This window comes from Mytilus galloprovincialis, chromosome 10, assembly GCF_965363235.1.
Source record: "Mytilus galloprovincialis chromosome 10, xbMytGall1.hap1.1, whole genome shotgun sequence".
In the NCBI taxonomy this organism is placed as follows: domain Eukaryota; kingdom Metazoa; phylum Mollusca; class Bivalvia; order Mytilida; family Mytilidae; genus Mytilus; species Mytilus galloprovincialis.
The window spans coordinates 78,697,070-78,715,579 of record NC_134847.1 but is presented as its reverse complement, the minus strand read 5'-3'; the positions used below and the strand labels follow the sequence as shown (position 1 = coordinate 78,715,579).

General features: G+C 31.6%; 1 long non-coding RNA gene across 1 annotated transcript; it reads left to right on the top strand.

Annotated features, from left to right (window-relative positions):
* The first annotated feature begins 6,708 nt into the window (after positions 1-6,708).
* LOC143048489 (uncharacterized) lies at positions 6,709-17,971 on the top strand. The gene is made up of 2 exons (XR_012969866.1): positions 6,709-6,995; positions 15,831-17,971. It is a non-coding gene; the product is annotated as an uncharacterized LOC143048489 (long non-coding RNA).
* Positions 17,972-18,510: the final 539 nt, after the last annotated feature.

Here is an 18,510-nt window from a genome sequence, read left to right as displayed (position 1 = left end):
ATACTGTAATTTTAATTACTAGTAATTCTTTTTTAGCTTTTTTAAAATAAACATGGAATTTAAAGAAAAGTGTAAACCTATTTACGCTGTACTCTAGACACGCGCTTGTGGATGGAGTGATGTTTCAATCAATCGTTTAGCTTTTACCAGTGATGGCAAGTGCCATTTACACAAGAGTAATACAAAATACAATCTGATGGCGGTGACGGCAACACCATAAACTATTTGTAAAGCTTTATATGTCAGGGGGTAAAGAAATTGGGTGATCCATATTTTGTATATAGATCCATTGTGTTACGAAGTTTCTGTCTGTCATATAAATTAATCATTGTACTTGACTTCATTTTCATGGTTTAGTGACTGCTTAAAATACTTTTAGCTGTAATTTGAAAAAAGTGGGACAATCGGTAAGACACCCTTGTGGATTAAACACATTTTTTTCTAGATATTATTGATGTGTAAATTGGGTCCCTGATTCACAAACTTTACATAAAGTTCCTTCGGACTTTTATCCAGTTTGTGAGTTAAACGCCCCAATTTACACATCAATAATCTCTTGATAAAATGCGTTTAATCCTATGAAAACATTGATAGGGAAGAACATATTATTTGTTTTCATTGTTTTAAGTCCCCAATACAGATGATAAATTTAATTTTGACCCAAATAATCTAAATCATTGAAAAATTTAACTACATGTTCGTATGAATAAAAATAAAAACTGTTTTTTATTAACAAATGAATCCTTAAATTTTGAACCCTGATACCGTGATAGTATTGTCCAGTTGTCAGTGAAACAAGAAAAAGCTATTCGGGTGTCTTCCGTTTCAGTTTGCAGATGGATTTGTTATGCATTTCTTTATGTTTTTCTTCATTTTGTGTATGAAATATATTGGAATCAAGCATTCAATGTGCATAAAACATTGTAATTTATTTTTTAATTCACTTCTTAAATGTTATTTGATTTTGATTCTCAATATGCGATTTTGAATATTGCTTGAACCCATCAAGGAAGAAATGATTCATTCAAAATGTTTTGCGTGGATTTCACATGATGGTGTGCATGTGCATGCAAGCTAAAATAATTTTGGAGTATACCTTGCAGAGTTGTTTTTTTGAAATCTAATTGGATTTTTGTGCATAAATACTGTGTTGACTTATAGGATTTCAATTTATATCAGATGGAATTTAGTAATAAATCTAAAAGTTAAAACAAAAATTAAATAAGGAATGCAATTAGGAAAAATAATATGAACCAACATGTTTCCCGTGGCTTTAAATGTTTAGTTAAGGCAACAGTGGTTTACCGCTGTTCAATAGTTGGGTCACAAACCAATACCGAGGGAAACACATCAACCAGAAAAGGGAACCAACGTCACAACAAAAACATTGAACCGATACGACATCAAACGTCAACATACATAGAAACGGACTATTGGATAGCAACTGCCATATTCCTTACTTGGTACGGGACATTTTAACAAAAAAATGATGGGTTAACCCTGGATTTATGGGTAGCCAAATCTCCCGCTTATAAATGTTGTTTTTGAATTAAATCATTATGAAATTCTGGATCTAATATGACAATGATTTACCTGTTTACCTGTAAAATGAAATGTGAATACATTAGATATAGTCAAATATAGTGATAAAGTGAATAATAAAAGTAAAATATCACAAAACAATTTATAGCGTGAGGATAAAAAAAACTTTTTCACAGGTTCAACCGAACATAAATCATATGTTTTCCTTTTCTATACAAGCCCCAACGTCACAAAACACAAATATTCTATGGAGTGTAGGTTTGCAGCATTCAGTCATTTAATAATACAATCGAAACATGTGAACAAAAATTTAGAATGACCGGTGTTACGTAAAATCAGTCCTTATCACATTCTCTTCACTAGAAGTATGATCAATAGCCTGCACAATCTACAAAATACAATTTCAAAATATTAGAAACAGACAATTCACAACTATATGAATGAAAAAATAAAATTGAATTCATGCTGTAAATTGGACAGTGTACATGTGCATCTATTGAAAATACAATTTTATAAGCATAGGCGTATATGTGTGAAAGACAGTTCATAAACAAAATTGTTTTTAAAAAACCAAAAAAATAAAAGTCAAACAGACCTTAGCAGTAACTAAACTGTAAACGTCTAGACTGGTTGAATGCGAACCGTCGAATGATTTTAATTCCTGCTTAGTATGCACGGGTGAATTCACACGTGCAAATTACAACGCGAAACAGTACTCGTCATGCCTTGTAACGAAAAGAAAATTTATTTATGTTCTTTTTCACGGGTTCAACCGAACAAAAATCATTTCTTCTCTATCCAAAGCTCAATGACACAAAACACAAATATTCTATGGGATGTAGGTTTGCAGCATCCAGTCGACAAAAGGCTAAAGAATGTATCTCAGATGCCAAAGTTTTTAGAAACAGAAAGTCTTTTCACAATCCTGTCTTTCACATATTCGTCTTTGGCATGTTGGATCGCCAACGACCATGAGCTTTGAAAAGCATATCTGAAACACTGTTATTTGCGGTTTGAGTAGCGCCTCCGCTTCGTAAACTATGCAAACCAAATTGCTTTTTGTCTAAAACTATTGCACTTAAAGCTTATAGAAGAATTTCTCTGGCTCTAGTATCAGATAAAGGCTTATTTAATTTACTCCATACCAAAGTATCTCTTTTGGACAGTAAAGAACGAAAAATGTACTCAGATGAAGCCAAGTCACAATTATAATGCTTTACAAAATTAACAGGACAAGTCGACATATCCGTACTTGCTATCATAACTTTACAGTTAAACTATGCAATTATTTAAGGGGGCTCGCGGGTCTAAATCAATTTTTTTTTATTTAATATAGGATTTCGGTATATTTTTCTATAAATGAACTTTATCTTATACTTAATAGAAAAATGAAATAAAAAGATGGAGTCACCGTTAATTTACGCTCACAATCTGCCTTCGAAAGAAGCAGTCATTTTTGTTAATGTCCTTTTTTTCTGTTGAACTAATAGAGAGATAACGGTAATATCGAAATAAAAAAAGAACTAAATTACAGAAATCGCTTAAATTTTACAATTATTTAGTTTATGTACAGCTTATTCGAAAACAAAAATAAAAAATATAGGTCACCGATGAGTTAAATAAGATATTTCAATTTTAATGCCAAAAAATGGCATTTTGCACCAAAGGGAGATAATCTGTAGCTTTTTCAATGATATCTACATTTTAAAAATCACCTGGAACCAACACGAATTGGTTTTTCGGAATGATTTTTTGTACCATATGATAAAGTAACAACTACTAAAGGTAATAAATAAAATTTGTAATGAAAAATAAATGTTTTTTTTTTTCTAAAAATCTTATACCCGCGAGCCTCCTTAAATGCAGCTTGGAAAATTATATTACATATATTGTCATAATATTATTGTATTCTCTGTAACTACTGTTCTCTGCTGTCTGTTTGTCATATATTGTATATATTTTCATTTGCCATAGCATGTATATGCTTCTTGCATATAAAAAGTTAAATCACAAAAATACTGAACTCCGAGGAAAATTCAAAACGGAAAGTCCCTAATCAAAGGGCAAAATCTAATAATAAAACACATCAAACGAATGGACAACAACTGTCATATTCCTGACTTGGTACAGGCATTTTCAAATATATTATTCATTCATTCATATTCTACATTGTCTGTAAATATCAGTCTTGCTATTGTGAACTGTAATTCACTCATTCTTATATGCGAGAGTTCTTTGTATTTTAAAAATCCAGCATAAGCCAATAATAACATACAATTTAACCTACAGTTGGACAGGTTAGATTTATTATGATACAGGTTAAATAGTTTTACAATCACATCGGCTGTGAATGGTTCTTTCTTTTGTTTGTGTTTTGTCAGAATCCTTTTTCCCCCGTCTAAGACAATGTTTGACAATAAACTGCAACAAAGGTTTGGATATAAAAACTGTTCATGATACCATTTAATTGTGTAAAAGTTAGAGTAAAGTCTGGACACTAAACAAGCTTATTGTGTTATATCTGTTAGATACAAAGAAACTGTAGATACATCCGCTGGCAAAAACTTTAAATTGTACTTTCTGCACCAAATTAAAGTTTTGAGTTTAGAGTTAAGAGTTAAGTATGGACACTGAACAAGCTGGTTGTATTAAATCTGTTAGATACAAAGAAACTGTAGATACATCCGCTGGCAAAATCTTTAAATTGTACTTTCTGCACCAAATTAAAGTTTAAATTTAACAAAATATTAATCGTATTTCTTGTTTGTGGAATATGATTTACTGTTTTTGGTCACATCCATAACTGCAAAAGCGGTATTATGGAAAAAAGTAAAATCACAAAAATACTGAACTCCGAGGACCAGGATTTCGCGAAAGTTTAAAGATATCTTTACTTTCCTTACTCAGAGGGATGGAAAGGTGTGCATATCCCTTCAAGGACAGAAAATCACGGCCAGGTCCGTGACACAAGCGGCCAGGTCTGCATATAAAGCACATGTACACTGTACAATCTACAGTCTCAATATAAAAACAAAGAGCGGCAAGGTCTGCAAAAAGAAATTTTCACTCAAAATTCTATTAATAATTTTTTGGCATCAAGTTACAATACAAGTACATTTGAAATAAACCTGCTTTCGGCGAAAACCGAATTGTCAGCAGGTCCCCTGTTGAATAAATTAGAAGGGGTAACTTACAAACTTGCCGGTGTCAATAGACACCAGCATCGGCCAAAATACTGCCAATTTTCACTTCGGGATAACCAATGTACCTATGGCTTTACATTATTGAATATGATTTACAGTGTGAGCCATTAAAGATACAGGTGGCACGAACCAATTATCATCGCTTGACCAATCAAACGTGAAAGCATAGATACCTTTGGTTAAAGAGCTTTGAATTATACCTTGGCAGTTTAGCATTGCTATTTTTAGCAAATCGATATATGCTGAAAGGTTCCCATTTTTTTTATTATAGTAATAAAAAATTCTGTTCGACACCGACCAATCGTCAAAATCAAAGATTTTACTAGACTGATCCGCGGTAGTATTCAAAGTTCTTTGTATCCATTCAATTTTCAAACAAACCGAGTTTTCTTAACAAAAATAAAAAATCTCCATAGCTAAATTGTGCAAATCACTTTTCATACTGCCAACTTCAGATATATGAGCTACGTTTTGTTTATCAGTAAATAGTTTCACAAAATCGTGATTAGGTGATGGTCAATGCCTTCAAGAAATACATGTATTTCAATTTACTTGTTTTATGATTTTCGAAAGAAAAACATGGGGAACTGAAATTTAAAAAAAATCAGCAGGTTTATATGAAATAAGTTCGCATATTGTGGCCATACGTTTTTTATACCATATATTTTAATTTAAACTGTAGACATGTTATGTTATTAAACAGAGTTAAATCTTGAAGCCTGAATGTCACATGGATAACTTTTGAAAAACCTATCTTAGTTATATCACAACAGTGACAATGAAACAGGTTATGTGATGAGATAGAATCAAGGACGACGGTAAACGCATGAGTGATTACCTATTCATCGACTTTATCAATACCGAGTGGCCAATTTAAATGTCAAAATTGTATGGTCAATTTTACAATCTGGTTGAAAAATAGGTTCAGGTAAAGGTCAGCAGCAACACCTATGTCGAGTCACAGTAAAAAGAAAACATAGTTATGCCGGGCTGAAACAAACATCAATCATTAGATTATGAGTGTACGGAATTAAATATTTCTTTGAGCGAGCATCCCTCCCCTTACCTGGAATAATAGTGTAACAACACAGGACAACAAATGATAAAAGTCTGTTAGAAGGAGTTCAATCTTATTTTATGAAATATGTTTCCAAAATTCCTAATTTTTGTAGTATACAGTATGATAAACTCATCATAGATATCAAGGACTAAATTTTGTATATACGCCAGACGCGCGTTTCGTCTACAAAAGACTCATCAGTGACGGTCGAATCCAAAAAGTTAAAAAGGCCAAATAAACCACGAAGTTGAAGAGCATGATGACCAAAATATCTAAAAGTTTTGCCAAATACAGCTAAGGCAATATGAATTATAATTACAAAATATAAAATGATGATGCTGTTGATATAACAAAAATGAATGTTTTTATATTGTTTGTATACGGTTATAGCTTAAATTGATGCGAGTATGTTATCCTTAAAGATTAAATGTCATGTAACAGTGAATGAGTTGATATTTGTGACTAGCCAAGAGATATCCAGGTTTATGTGAGTACCTCGTCTAAATGGGTTTCTTACATATTTATCTAGTACAAACATAAGAAAATACTACTAATTTGACTTTTGAACAGCGGTATACTACTGTTGCCTTTATTGTTGAAAAAAATCCAGTGTAATGGGTCGTTTTGTATATGTATTCGAATCACTGTATTGATTAACGAATGCATTAATTCATGAACCACACATATATTTCATTGGAGTGGAAAAATTTCTAACATCCTATTTGAACACAAATTTAAAAATATACTATATATAGTTCTTTTAAGCTTAATCATGTTTTTATGATGCATAAACTCATCATAGATACCAGGATTAAATTGTGTATGTTGTTGTTTATCACGCATGGCATGCGAAGAATAATAGTCTAGCAAATAGTTAACATCTGAAATATGCAATCGATACTGTTCAGTCGTGTTAAATCTATTCTACCTATGAAAATAAAAAAAGGGCAGATAACTGTGATACAATTTAAACACATTGAAAATATGTTTATCAATTTATGCAGGAGAAAGTCATTTTAATAACGTACAAAACGTAAAACTGCTTGAGAATTTGTGTAGATGGCAGAACATATTGCAAAGAAAGTAAAAATAGATACCTTCTGCATAAATATTTCGTAACGGCAATAAAGCATGATTCAACTTCATTGACAGGAAATAAGAGGAACTATCTGAGGAACTGTCTTGAATGCGTAAGTGTTAACTTTAAATGTATCTATACTATTAAACGAGAAGACCTCATTTTGTGTGTCGCTTCTCTTCTTTCCACAATTAATTAAGCAACACGCTTCTGTGTCCTATAGGTACAGTGCATAGTCGCATTTGTCATCTATTCATATAATTATTCAGATTGAGTTATTTTGGGAGAAAAACAAGAAAAAAGGCATCCGGATATTGTCCCGTCATTGGACGAAATTTTAAGTCAGATTAGACTTCCGGTTTGCGTTTTTCTGTATACTTTGAACATACATATACTACGAATAAAGTGTATTTTCATCTGTTATCATTTTCAAGTTTACTATCCACGGCGGTCACAGAGTTTATTAAATAGAGAAGGTCGGTATACTATATCAATGACCACCATGGATCGATTAGTAAACTTAGAATTGAGAGTAAATACACTTTATTTATAAACTTTATATAGTAATGAATGTTCATAATATACAGATAAGCACTAAAATTATTCATGTGAACTTTTGATATCTTTTTCTGAAATTCTCCAGTCATTAAATCTTTGGTCGATGCCACTGCTAGTGGAGATTTATTTCCTCGAGGGTATCACAAGCCCAGTAGTCAGCACTTTTTGTGCTGACATGAATTATCATTGATATTGTTATATCTATAAATTAACTGTTTACATTTTGAATTTTTTGAAATACTAAGGCTGTTCTACCTCAGGCATAGATTACCTTAGCTGTATTTGGCAACACTTTTAGGAATTTTGAATCTCAATGCTCTTCAACTTCGTACTTTATTTGGCTTTTTTCAATTTTTTTTTTTATTCGAGCGTCACTGACGAGTCTTTTGTAGACGAAACGCGCGTCTGGCGTATATATGTTACAGTGAATTTGTATAATCAGTGATTATGCAGAATCCCTGATTTTTCAGGGATTATGTAGAATCACTAAAATCATTAGAGATTATACAGATTCCCTGAAAATTACCAGTGATTTCACATAATCACTGATAATTTTAATTAGTATTCTACAAATTCCCTAATATGATTTCAGTGATTATAAATAATTAAAAGCTCCAAAGATGATGAAACAAATTAACATAGACAAATTATCATTTTTTTCTTATTCCTTGAAAGTTTAAGTAAACATGCAGTTTTCATTCCTGATCTACTATTTGATTCTTAAGTGATGAGTTTTTTCCTTTATATTTTATCCAAGTGTTGGACCTCATTATGCTACTAACAAATAAGCTCGGCACAGGCACAGGTGTTGCTTGGGTTGAAGAAAACGTATGCTCAAAAGTTAATGCAAATTGCAGAGGAAAACAACATATATCTCAAACCAATTCCACAAATGGTTCCAGGAAAGGGAGATCCTTGCCATATAGCAATGGACTCCTGCTGGGATCTTTAATACAAGAAATCAGTTTGAGGTTGCTGATTTCCCTTCATTGGTACCTTCAGATGTTTGTGCTGAAAATTCTGTTTCTCTGAGACGTGCCGTAAAATATGATTGGATATGGAGGACAAGGTTTTTTAAATGTTGATATTGTGGTAAAAACAAATATGAATTTAATAGATATACATGTAAACAAACAGGACAAATGTGTAATAGTCGATGCCATCCAAATCTAGTTTGTAAATAAAATGTTTATTTTTAAAATATTGTGCATAAAATTGACATTTATCAAAAAGATTGTACGCGTAAAAATAGTTTTGATGACAATTTCAGTTTAATTCATATCTCAACCTAAAAACAATTGCTAAAACAATACGATAAAAAAAAATTATTATGCCATTTAATCATGTTAATATTTTAATACTAACTTCATCAACCCGCCCTTGTGGGCTCACTTGATATTATTAATACTGATACAGTAAATATCAAAAAGGGCTCGCTTGATATTATTGCTGATAAAGTCAGTATTAAAAACAAAACATCAATTATTCAATATATATTTTGGTTATCATTTAATTATATTGTGCTTATCATTTAATTATATTGTGTTTATCATTTCAATATTTTTGTGTCTTTCATATCAATATATTATGCCTAACGTTATACAATATTAAGGGTATTAGTCTGATATGAGCCAGTCCATGAGAAAAGGTACACAAACGAAAATTTTACGAAATTCTAAAAAGTGTGCATAATTATTGGTAGTAGACTTGTGATTTATATAACACATTTACTTTTCCTCATATCCTTAAGCTGTGAGCTACACGCACCCGTAAGTGTTGAGACCCCCTTTAGTTTTATCAAGATTTTTAATGACTTATTTCATATGTAACGGAGACGCATATATTTTTTATAATTATCTCGACGTATTTGCCGGGAATTTCAAACCAAATATTTTTCAAAATAAACCGAGGTAACTTACTCTGTGTCCTGTCAATTTCCCGTTTCACTTTTATGAACATTAATTAACCTGGACATTGCTTGTCACTTTGTTATACTTTTTAAATAACTTATTAGCCATAATTTACTGTATTTTCATGAAATTATTTAGAAATTCTCGTGTGTAAATGGCTGCTATTTAGAGAGGTTCCGAATGTTTTACATAGGCTAAGCTTGATTCGACTTTTAGGAGTACGCCATTTTACGTTTTAATAACAAATAAGTAAAGGAAAATTTAATTGGTTTGATTTCTAAACTTAAATCCTATTGGATACTATTATGTCACTAAATTTAGGTGCTCTGGCACTATATATACAAACGTTTTACCCATTCAAATGGCTTAATCATTTAGAGAGCCACAGTCTGTTAAAGAGACTAACAAGGTAGGTGCATTTAAATGTAATGGAGATAATTTTGTCCCATTTACTTAAAACTTAGAACACCCAATTGCAGGATAATATTAAATAACTTAACTTAACTTAACTTCGGTTTATTATTGACTTTTGTCTCTCTAGTGTCGTAAAATTTTAAGTTTCTGGTCGGTATAGCATTGGTCCGGGGAACAAATGATTTTACACTTGCTCAAATACCAAAACATTCAGATATTTCTACGTCTTTTGCTGTTTTAATTGACAAATTCGGGATAGAACTGACAATCTTATGAATGTTTACGTTAATGTAATATATATATATTTTAAATAATATAAAAAACATACAGGAACAAATTTATTGTCAAATTTTAGAAAGGCACCTTATTATTACTAAACAAACAACCCAATAATTAACAAAAATAAAAATTTAAAAAGTTGGATAAATGGGAAGACACCGTTATATATTTTAGTATCATTTCAGTTATTCTGTATAATCCCTGACGTTTTTTCTAATGATTATACATAATCCCTGAAAATTGTAGTGATTATATATAATCCCTAAACTAACCAGTGATTATACATAATCCCTGAAAATTTTAGGTATTCTACACAATCCCTGATTATACTAATTCACTGTAACATATATAAAATTAAGTCCTGGTATCTATGATGAGTTTATTTACAAAACAGTGGCGGATCCAGAAATTTTTGTAAAAGGGGGCTGCTTCAGTCACGCTTCAGTGATTCCCTATAGAATCAATCAAATTTTTCACACGAAAGAGAGGGGGCGGGCTCCCAGCCCCCCTCTGATTCCGCCTATGCAAAATTCATTGATTACAAAAAGAAGAAGATGTGGTATAATTGCCATGTTGAGACAACTCTCCACAAGAGACCAAAAAGACACAGAAATTAACAACTATAGGTCACCGTACCGCCTTCAACAACGAACAAAACCCATACCGCATAATCAGCTTTAAAAGGCCCCGAAATGACAATGTAAAACAATTCAATCAAGAAAACTAGAGTCTTATTTATGTACAAACAATGAACGAAAAACAAATATGTAACACATTTAAACAAACGACAACTACTGAATTACAGGCTCCTTTCTTAAATGTTCATAACATACTATGTATGTTCATATTGAAATTGATAGAAAACCAAAAATTGGGATTTTTGGAAATTAACGGAGGAGGGATAAAATACAAGAATGTGTCCAAAGTACACGGATGCCCAACTCGCATTATCATTTTCAATGTTCAATGGACCGTGAAATTGGATAAAAAAATCTTATTTGGCCTTTAGAGTAAATTGATCAACCAAAAGGGAACATGTGTACTAAGTTTCAAGTTGATTGGACTTTAACTTCATTGAAAACTACCTTGACCAAAAACTTTAACCTGAAACTCACACTTTTAATTTCTATGTTCAGTGGACCATGAAAATGGGGTCAAAAGATTAATTTTGTTTTAAAATAAGAAAGATCATATCATAAGGAACATGTGTACTAAGTTTCAAGTTGATTGGACTTTAGCTTCTTTAAAAACTACCTTGACCAAAAACTTTAACCTGAAATGGGACGGACGGACGAACAGACCAGAAAACATAATGCCCCTCTACTATACTAGGTGGGGCATAAAAATACATTTTCCTGTCCCCAATAACCTATGATACTTTTGCTGAAATTCTCCAGTCATTCAATATTTTACAAAATTCTTCCAACAACACTTAACATACTTTAAACTACGCTCTGAATGCCTGCGATTTCGCGGGTGTGTTCTAGTATATATTATTTTAACAGGCTACAACTTATGAAGTAAATTATACATTAAATCAAACATGGTTATTTTGTTATTTTGTCTACATAACTTTATGATTTATCAGTCTTTATCTTTATTTATGATAAAAAAAGAGGATTTTTCATTTCCTATTTTTATCCATGTTTAGATACATGGTGATGTTCCCTTGTCAACTTCTTCTGGTGTTTATATCTATCTCAACTTGTTCGATTCGCTCTTGTATACACATGTAACAACGTATCTGATGTTAACGAAAGAAATCTGTATTACTGAAAAGTTATAACACTAGGGTTTTCGATATCTCAAACAAGTTAAAACATTTACTAAATTTGCTATCACCGATACAAGGACATCATATAAATCAACATTCAGTCATGTTATACGTACAGGTAGTCAACATGGTGGATATTGTCCGTAATACTTCAACGGAACTAAAGTGAGTGGAAATGTGAAGAGAAATATCTCAAGATTTAAAACAGGCAAACGAGTATCCGAGTACTAAAAATGTACTCGAGTACTCGGCCTTCCAAGCGAGTACCCAAGTACTCGGCCTTCCAAGCGAGTACCCGAGTACTCGAGTACTCGTTGCCATCCCTAAAAAAACCATGCTAAACAGTAAAGTAATATTCATAAAGACAAATAAAAGAATACTATAACACGTTATTAAAATGATAAACAACGTCAGTACCTAAAATCTATACTTCAAGACCATCGTGTATTAATCGTGAAGTTGATACGGAATATGTATCAACAAGGTCTTTGCACCATCCGGAGAACGTTTTTAGGAAAAGGACGAGACGTTCTTTGACATACCCCTGGTTCATCAACTTTCTGCTCAGACACTAGTAACGTAATCACAGAATGGAAAAGATGAACAAAAAACAAAACTTTTCTTATACTTTGTATGAATTGCCGATAACGTGACCAATTATACTGGTGTTTAAAATTCAAAGTTTTGAATTCTGTGGGTTCTTTAATATGCTGAATCTAAGAGTATATTTAGATTTTGGGTTTCTTGCCCCATTTGAGTCAACAATGATTTTTGTTTTATATCATCAAGAATTTGATATGCCTAATCTAACAGAGTATATAGATTTTGTTTTAGGTTTAGGCCATTTTTTCAAATTGGTCCATGATTGGGTCCTATAACGGTCCAAAATAAAAACTAGTTTGAGATGAACCAAAATTGAATACTTTGGGTTCTTCGATATGTTGCATCTAAACATGTATAAACAATTGATTCAATCCAGTTAAAATTGTGTTCCAAAATAAAATTTTGTTTGATCTCAACACAAATTTAATATATTGGGTCCTTTGAAACGGTGAACCTTATCGTGTGTTTAGATTTTGGACCAGTAACAAATTGTCCACATTGCGGTGCAAAATGTGTTTGATTTCATCAAAAGTTGAATTATAAAGGTTATTTGACATGCTGATTCAATCATGTTTTCTAATATTGGACCATAATAGGTAAATGTCTTAAAAACCAGGTGATGAAAAATCTTTAAAATGAACATACATAGTAGATCAATACAAACAAAACATGTTTCCAAATAACTTACATTGTACACAAATTTATATCACGTATATTGAGTACGTAAATATGCAGATGACTAAAACATTTACCGGTAAAATATAGTAATATGGTTGCCTGCACAACTCAAGCTCATTAGAAAATACGAATCGTTGAAGGACGGAGCCTGCTTTCCTCCTACAGTACGATATCATCAGAAAAGAATATGTGCACCACTGTTATACATATATAGATGTCAGTACTTCGGTACTTTTATTAGATCGTGTTATGTGTTTCAGCCTTGCCTTTTAAATGGAAATGTGCAATTTTTCAAATTATATATAATGATATATAAACGACATGATGGTTTATCCCAATGTTGTACTAAATGTTTTTTGTCTTTAGAGGTCAATCTATCAAAAACCAAGGTTTATATTTTATTACCTAACCTGGTAAACATAGTTAAAAGAAAATTTCTCTTTTAAGACAGATATAGTGTATTTGATAACAGTTTTTTAAAAGTATTTACTATGTATAAATTATACATTCCGATGACTTGAAACGCAAGGTAAAGATGAATTATACAAGAAATAACTAAAAGCTCTATTTAGATTTCAACGATATATTTCTTCTTCCAATCCAAGTATTTCGACTCAATTACGACCACATATTTAGAACCTTTTAGAATTTTTGGCAGTTCAATTACATGTATATTCAAAACTAGCTCTGCAGCATGCCAGGAAGAAAATGAACATTTATTTCAATACATTTATAGGAATGGTTTTTATGTGATTTTTTTTATTGTTTTTATAAAAATCCAATTCGAGGTATATGAGGTATATTTGAACGATCATTTTAATTGTAGATAAAAAGTCATCTAGCTTGGTAGATTCCCGTTTTATTTTATAGTGGTGTTATCATTATGAAATGTTACTATTAATATCGAAAGCTGGTATTCATCCTTTCGTTAAATTTCTAAAAAGCTGAATATTCAAAATTCAGATGTTAAGCAAAATTTGAAAAAGTAAAACTCAATTGGGAACAAAAATTAAAGAATAAAAAGTACTAAACTAGAACTTCATTTACTTATTTCAAACCAAAAACTTGTTTTCTTTAAGAAATGTATCCATCTTTATACAACTTCGATCATAATAGAAATAGTCAAACATGAAACATTATATATAGAAAGAAGTCAGGTCTTTGTAAACATGTACTTTTGTTTTGTTTTAAGATTAAAGATGAACCGCAGATTTATTAATAGTTATGGATATTTCAGATCTCTCAATTGAGGCAAAAATAGTTTTTGGTTAATTACTGTACTAATACAAATTGTTTGTACTTCAATATTTAGAAGTTTATGTTATTAAATGTCTAGATGTACGTCGAAATGTAAAAAAATGATGATTATTGTAACTTTATTGCTGTGGCTCTGTCTGAAATAAGATTTACATGCTGTATCATGTTAATCAGCAAGAGATATTTTAAAAGTATTTAACATATGATTATAATTCTTTGAATCTCTTATGTTTTATTTCAACGTGGAAACATTTAAGAAACATATAGTGCTATTTTTTGTGTGTATAAGACAATCATGCTTCCAAACTAACAAGTTATATATAAGTTGTATTCACGTCGCCATAGTCCAACATAAGAGTGCACGTGTGGCTGACTTTTCTCCTCACCTTTGCCATTCTTTGTCATTAATTCCATGGATATGATTTTAGTTGATATGATTTCGTATTAGATATGTATGATAACTTCAAGTCAATTATGAACTTTTATGTCAAATGTTTTATTTGTATTTTATGATTTTGACTTGATATTACTTTTATTCGTCAATCTAGTTTTTATATCATATAGAAAAAACAAACTTAGACTCTGGCAAGTTTAAACATAAGTATGTTTAATATGGAACAAGCAGTATTTTGACTTTTACTCATAAGAGTATTTGCTGTAAAGTACATGCTCTGCATCATCTAAGATATTCATTTGATTCATTGTAATAAGACTTAAATGTAAACAATATGCCATATTTGATTACACATAGTTATGGCTTATAAAACGATGAAAATATATGTGCTTACTCCAGTAGTTATCAATAACAATTCAAAAAAGAATCTTTGTTTAAATGTTTACAAATAATTTGTTAATGGTCAAGTTCGACCGCTTCATTGATTTGTTAAACCGCTATGAATATACGTGTAACAGATGACAGTTAACGAGATTGCTCAAATTGTCATGTCAACAATCCCGTCCTCGTTTTTGTCATACACTGTATTACGTACCACCAACTGCTTATTAGCACTGACTTTCATCTTAATTGACCTGAATAGCACGAATATGGGCAACTAATGGAGTAGAAATTAAGTATTCCCTGGTTGATATTTGGGATGTTTCGTGTTCGTATTTGGATTTCATTCTGTGTATTATTGCCATTTTTTCCCCATTAAGTCTTCAGATTTTTCTGTCATCGAATTGTGACCTTTTATGCCCCAACTATTTATTTATTATGTTCGCCTTTGTTGTAATGTTAAACATTATTGTAATATGACTCATTTAATGCAATAACAAAAATATCTACTTCTTAATTTAGTTGGAACGGTAGGGAAGACAATCCAGCGAAACTTATTAACATTTAACTGAAATCATCACATAGTCTACTTTATTAGTTTTACTACCCATTAAACCGTTTCTAATTCAACATGTGGGGGAAATCCAGTAAAATGCAAACCAAAAAGGAATATCATCACATTTGTCATTTCTTTTGCAGAGTAATAACATGTTCTTGTGTTGAATGAGAGGGGATCATCTTTAGCCAGGAAAGTTTTTTTGTCTGTACGTATTCACTATGAGAGCTTTGAAGATATATTACTGCACGCGACGAAAGCAAGTGCTTCTTTTGCTTTGTTTACTTTTTTTATATGGATTCAAGTTGTATATAGAAAACGGTGTTCAATTTAATTTCATTAATATACATTCGAACGAGAAATGTGAAATTCCAAAAGTAAATCCTTTCGATGAATCGATATTGCCGTTCTTTTGGAAACCAAATCCTATTGTTTGTGCCAAAAACACTGAATTAGTTTATATTGATGACGATGAGATGATACATATCAACAAGAATCGAACAAAAGGAAGACATATTGAATGCTATTATCAAAGTGTGATTCGAAAACAACTAAGCGATGACGAAATTTTGTTTGGTACTTCAGTATGGTTCAATGTGTCACGAAGTGCTTTGATGGAATCTGATTTTGCAAAGGTAGTATGTGTCTTTGAAGGGAAAAATATCTATGAACGATTACATTACCATATAAAGAAAAAACAAAAATATTTTAAGTCAGATCAGGATAGCTTCAGTGTTCTGATATTTGGAGTAGACAGTATGTCAAGACTTGCTGCTATTCGCGAACTTCCCAAAACACTAACATATCTTGAACAAAAACTTGGCGCTTATGTTTTTAATGGTTATACAAAAGTAGGCCATAATTCATATCCTAACCTTATGGCATTTTTAACAGGAAATTATAGTGCACCATTCAACAAGAAAACGTTTTTTGACAATCAACCATTTGTCTGGAAGAAATTTTCAGAAAGAGGCGCAGCAACGATGTATTCTGAGGATTATCCTAGACTTTCAACGTTTAATTATGTAGCTCGTGGATTTAATGAATCTCCAGGGGATCATTACCTTCGACCATTTTATCTTGGGATAAATTCCGAGCGAATATACCAGTCAATAATCACTGAGATATTTATGACTTTAGAAAATAATGATATTGCTCTAGGAGGTACATCCGCTCTTTGTTATGGCGATAGTCCGAAGCATGTCATTCAAATAGATTATTTTAAACGTTTTTTGAATAAGTACAAAAACAACAGGAAGTTTGCGATGTCCTGGTTGAACGAGATAGGACACGAGTTTTCGAACTTTCTGAAGTTAGGAGATGCTGATTTTTATAATTTTCTAGTCTTTTTGAAAGAAGGTGGCCACTTGAAAAGGTCTATTTTGTTTTTTATGAGTGACCATGGGACAATGATTGATAGGATAAGGAATACACCGATTGGTCGTATTGAAGCAAAACTTCCTTTCTTTTCCATAGTTCTACCTACTATTTTGAAGAAAAAATATCCTCATATAGATCACAACTTACAAACTAATATCAATCGTCTGACGTCACCATTGGATCTCTATAAAACCTTAATTGATATAGCTACCAATAGTTACAACCCTCAACCAAAGGGTACTGACGCAATTAAAAATTCGGGAATTAGTTTATTTAATGAAATTTCGAAAGACAGGACTTGTACCGATGCACTTATACCCGAATCAAGCTGTGCCTGCTATACATCAGAAGCTATTCCTACAAATAATGCCGTTATTGAAAATATTACTAGTTCCGTCGTAGGAACCATTAACAATTATTTAAAACCTCATCGATCAAAGTGTGCTGTACTTATCTTGAAAAAGATTCATCAAGCCAAATTAATTCATTCTAATCTGAAACACTTAGAACCAGGGAAGAAGAAAGCTATATGGCAATATTTGTACAAACCCAAGTTTGACAAAAAGCAACGTTATTTTATTATATTTGAAGTGATGCCAAGCGAGGGAATATTTGAAGTCACTACAGAGATCACTCAAACGAACAACTTTATTATCTTAGATAAAATAATCCGAGCAAATAGATACGGAAACCAGTCTGCTTGTATTGATGATAGGGATTTAAAACCATATTGTTATTGTAAAGAAACAACACTAGAGGTACAGTCCTAACTTTTATAAACAAAAATGACGGAGCTTTTGAAACAAAATGTCAAACATCATCAAGCACAAAACAATAGCATGACTTGAGATTTAAGTTAGAACTCCAAAAGATTGAGAGAAAAAAATAAAAACCAGAAACTGTTGCTTAAGACTTGATTTAGAACTACAAAAAGACTGAAGAAAGAAGTAAGAATCATATATTGTCACTTCAGATCAAAGTAATAACTCCAAAAAACTAAAAAAAGAAAAATAACAAACAGACACCGTCACTTTAGATAATAATAAGAACTATAAAGGGCTAATGTTGAAAATTACAAGCAGACAGCATCACTTGAGATCATAGTTAGAACTCCAAAAGACAATTGGAAAAGAACCAAAAGCTCTTTTCAATGATAACAATACCACTGCAACAAAAACACGTAGGTAGGTTCTGCTAGAAAGGTCGATTAATATTAAGGGAAATTTATTTGGAATGCCACTGTATTTAAAAGAGGGAACGCTGGATAGAAGAAAATTCGCCTTTAAAATAGTTAGCTACGTTACGGAACTTCAAAGTCAAAAATATTATGACAAAAACGTTTGCACACAGAAGGCAAAGGTACTAGGGGGTAGAACAATTTTTGTAGCCTTCACTCTAGTTTCCAAAATGAGTTATTTGTTTTGTTTTCTAATTATTTCAATC